This window comes from Asparagus officinalis, chromosome 8 (assembly GCF_001876935.1).
Source record: "Asparagus officinalis chromosome 8, Aspof.V1, whole genome shotgun sequence".
NCBI lineage: Eukaryota > Viridiplantae > Streptophyta > Magnoliopsida > Asparagales > Asparagaceae > Asparagus > Asparagus officinalis.
Genome location: NC_033801.1, coordinates 36,092,716 through 36,097,833, shown reverse-complemented (window position 1 = coordinate 36,097,833; position 5,118 = coordinate 36,092,716).

Below are 5,118 nucleotides of genomic sequence, written 5' to 3'. Positions count from 1 at the left end.
CTTTAGTCATTATTTATAGACAGTGTTAGTAGTTATGTCAGAACTCCACAGTAGATGTATTTTGTTAAATATTTTGAGATATTATTTTTAGTTTTGAAAAAGGCGAATGTTCCTTAGTAATACTTTATTTGATTTCATATTGTGAGACGGTTGTATCAGTTCAGATGTTTTTTTCTCAGAGATTTATTCATTTATGTCAGTGATGATGACATTTCTTCAAAGTATCTGTTGTTTCATATTTCTTCTGTATTTTCTCTTTTGCATGTTTTGTACCTACACCGGTTATTGATTCCACTAGATAGATATTTATTGTGATGGTGAAACATGTTATTGCATGGTGTGGTGCATGGCAGGTTTGACATTCTTGGTTTATCCTTGGCTACAGCCTTGTTGAAACCAAGAGCGTCACAGTTGGTATTAGAGCTCTAGTTCTAGTATCCTTAGGATCATCCTATGTCAAGTCGTGGAGTTAGAATAGAGTTTCTTAGGATTCATGTATATAGTCCGCTAAGAATTTCTAGTACGAGTGAGGACATTATATACACGTATTCAAAAATTACGAAATTTTTTTCTGATATTAAAAGTATTTGTGTGAATAATATATGACGTGAAATCGTTATATGTTTTGTTTGAGGACTCATAAACCTTCTTCTATGTGCTCAGATAGCAGGACGCGGTAGACCTCACACTCGAAGAGCTGGTCAGGCAGAGCCACAGCAGGCTTCGCCAGCACAGCAGTAGACTTTACCCGAGCCGTAGCAGGCTCCCTAATACTTGATAGATCTGATGGCTCCTATAGCCGCTAGGATGGTAGCTCTTGAGGAGCTTGTGACGAGTCACATCACCCCATCACCACCAGTAGTTCCACCACTGGTTGTACCAGCTTTTCCAGTTGCGGAGGGTTTATAGGGGAACACACCAGCACCTACCCCGCAGGTAGTTGTGGATAGAGCAGCAGATCAGGAGACTTAGCTCCGTCTGGTGGAGAGATACCAGAAGATGAGAGCACCAGAGTTTCAGGGATCATCAGATTCACTGGCAGCGCATAAGTAGAAGGAGGATGTGAGCAACATTCTTGAGATACTGAATGTGACATCGGTTCAGAAGCAGAAGATGGCATCTTACAGTCTCAAGGGAGATGTAGAGAGATGGTATCGGCTGCAGTTCACTCCAGATCAGAGGATGACACTCACCTGGGAGGACTTCATTTATTTCTCTGATAAGCAGTTTATTTCTTCCACGACACAGGCCGGGAAAGAGATTGAGTTATCCAGATTGACTCAAGGAGACATGTCGGTAGCGGATTTTGAGAGCAGATTTATGAGTCTACTTCATTTCACGGGCATGTGGCAGACCAGAGAGCGCCAGGCTCAGATGTTTCTAGCAGGACTTCTCCCCAGCCTTCGTCGATATCTTGTTTCAAGGAGGATTTATTCAGTTCGAGAGGTAGCGGATGCTGCCATCTCTCAGGAGAATGAGTCAGCCATGTTCCAGAAGGATAAGGAGGGGAACAGCAAGAAAAAAGGCAAGAATAAGAGGACTTTTTCAGGACCCCAGCAACAGCAACAGCAAGGCTCTCATAGGAGAGGACCCCAGATTGAGCAGAGAGCGCCTCAGCAGCGCAAGTTCCAGGGTACTTGTTTTAAGTGTCACAAGACTGGCCACAAAGCATTAGAGTGTCGCAGTGTACCAGCAGGAGCCCAGCAAGGGAGAGGGTAGAATCAGCAGCAGGGTAGATTCTAGGGCCGAGGTCAGGGTCAGCAGGCGAGACTTGAGGCACCGCCAGCAGTTCCTATGATTGAGGGGCAGGTTTGTGTAGTTCAGAAGGTCCTTCAAGGGCAGGTAGTCAAGTATACCCCACCACAACTAGCAGAGCAGCTTCCAGCAACGGGCAGAGTGTATACAGTAGTTCCTCACGATCATGGTGTGAGCGGGCCCGTAGTGGAGGGTACGTTCTCCATGAACTCCTTTCAAGCCTGTATTCTTTTCGATTCAGGAGCTTCTTACTCTTTCATATCTTATGCTTTTATGAGTAGACTTCAGCTCGTAGCTCAGTCTCTAGATATTCATTTATCAGTTTCCACCCCTCTAGGTGAGATGTCGCTCTTGGAGAGCATTTGTAAGAAGTGTGTCATCAGTTTAGATGAGTCTGAGTTTGTTGTCGAGCTGATAGTGTTGAGAATGTCAGAGTTCGATGTTATTCTTGATATCGATTGGCTATCTTCCTACCACGTCAGTATCGATTGTTTTGCGAAAATAGTCAAGTTGCGAGCGTCCGATGGGTCCGAGTTAGTTATGGCAACCTCTTAGGGGAACCAGTTTGCGGAGTCATTACAGGCGTACATCGAGGAGGTGATGCTTCGAGATCAGAGTGTGGATATATACGAGACTAGAGATGTCTCAGATTTTCAGGATGTCTTTCAGGACATACCTAGGTTACCTCCTGTGAGAGAGGTTGAGTTCTGTATTGAGTTGTAGCCGGGCACAGCCCCAATATCCCGAGCACCCTATCATATGGCACCTGCTGAGATGAGGGAGCTACAGACCTAGTTGGATGAGTTGTTAGTTCGGGGCTTTATTCATCGGAGTCATTCTCCATGGGGAGCGTCGGTCCTCTTCGTGAAGAAGAAGGATAGTAGTATGCGATTGTGTATCGACTACCGTGAGTTGAACAATATCACTATCCGGAATAGATATCCTTTGCCACAGATTGATGACTTGTTTGATCAGCTGCAGGGAGCGCAGTATTTCTTGAAGATTGATCTTCGTTCTGGTTTGTTAGCCTTCTTGTTTTGATGATGTTTAGCAAACAATTTACATCTAATATTGTTTGTCTAGTATTTGTGTTTTCACATTTATTCTAGGCAAACAACGAGATGGAGGTTGGATGGATTGCGCTTCAACGATCAAATCCAATGGAGGTTGGCGGAATTGTGGAGTGAAGCCTTGCAATTCAAGTTGAAGATCCAAGTTCTAGCTTCTTCCATAAGTGTACCAAGTCAAGCTTATTGAAGATCAAGATCAAGCTTGGGTAAATTTAGTTTTAGGTTTATATTATGTGTTAGTACTTTAAGCTCAATCATATACACACATACACGTTTTGGTTTTGCATATATATAGTTATATATATACATATATGTTTTGGTTTGATAGCTTTTAAGTTTTAATATGAAACAATTGAATATATTTAGAAAACATATTTTTGTTTCATACTTACATGTATATATATGATTTCATCAATATCAATTTTATTTAGTTTAATAAAATCATGTTTTAGTGCATTATATGTGTATTCTGATAAAATATTATATTCATTGTTTATAGACTTCATAACAATAGTTTACATCTTTCTTCAAGTCAATAAAATCATTTTGTATTGTTTCAAAACATGGTTAAGCTAAAATATCAAAACTCATATGTTCACATTTTCATGTTTTGGACTATTTTGCAAAATGATGATATTTTTCATTTGGGAGGTCCTTTTTGAAAACCGGTTTTTGTAGCATGTGTATTATCATGTCTACAATTATTTCCTAAAGTTTTATATTTTTTGAAATTTGTTTGATATTTTTTAAACAGGGTTTTAAAATCAGAAAACAGTTTTCAAACCTTTCAATTACATGTATCTGTTTGCGGTCGACACTACGGTCGACCGCCCCTGAGTCCAGAGACTCAGGATGTTTTTCAGAGGCTCCCTCGCCCGCCCCTGAGTCCAGAGACTCAGGATGTTTTTCAGAGGCTCGTGGTCGACCATGAGGGTCGACCGGATGCTCTCGCGGTCGATCGCGACGGTCGACCGGATGTTTTTCTGTAGCCAAACCCTGGCTTTTTGTTGCTCGCAGTCGACTGCGAGTTTCCTACGGTCGATCGCCGATCTGTCATTTAGCCTGTAACGGCTAGTTTCCAGAGTCATTTTTGAGCTAGTTTTTTGGTCTTTTCTTGGCTTTCTCTTGGCTTTGGGATTGCATGTAAATACCCCCTTATATCTCTATTCTCAAAAGCATCCAAGAAATGCTTTAAACAAGTTTTAAAAGAGTTTAAGTTTGGTTTTAAGTATTTTTAAGGGTTTGGTTTGTGAAGAATTCCACAAGAGGAAGTGGAGATCAATTCATTGATATTTGAGCTTCAATCCATCTCTCTCTCTCTCTCTTGTCATTTATTGGAGAAGTTTTCTAAACTCTATATAGCTTTACATTTTGTATTGTTTGATTATCATTCTATTAAGCTAGTATTTACATTTGAGTTTAGTTGATTTTATTTCACTCATTGTTTACACACACCCACTTGAGCTTATTGTATTTTCATACATAGTATATTTGGGTTGGTGAGAGTTGTAACAATTTAGTGTGAGCTTACATTGTGTTCTAATCCATATTAGAGAACAATCATTTGTTGTATTGTGCTTATTGTGAGATTCACTTTGTAATACACTTGTACACCGAGAGAAGTGTGTGGTATAAGTCGGGGATCATCCCAAGAGGAGTGGCGTCGGCTGACAAACCTAGGGAGAGGTTGTATCCGAGCACTTGAGGGAGACACGTCTAGGTCCAACACTTGAGAGGGTGTAGAGTGGGATTACAAGAGTGTTGATTATGAAGTTTTCGGTTAGCTAGAAAACCAAGTGTGAGGTGTAAACGTTGTTCGGGTAAGCATAGAAAACCCGGTTGTGATAGTGGAATTCTCTCCGGGAGTGGGGAGCGGAGATGTAGGACGGAAGGTCCGAACTCCGTGATCATATTGTGTGTTTGCATTGTTTAGTTACACTATCACTCTTATCTTGTTCATGTTTATTTCACCCTTGTGTTAGTTTATATATCCTTACATATATTACCTCTTTGCTAGGATATATCTCTTTATTCATATTGCTTATCCTAGCTCATATATCTTGTTGTATATCATACTTGCTAGAATAATTTGTTAATAAGTTTTAATTAGCATAAAATCAGATTAGATTAGCAATAGACCCTAATCACCCCCCCCCCTCTAGGGTCTAACATGGTTATCATCAGTTGCGGGTCCGGGAGATGGATATTCCCAATACCGTCTTTCTGACTCGATATGGGTCCTTCGAGTTTTTGGTTACGCCATTTGGGTTGACCAATGCACCCATGGTATTCA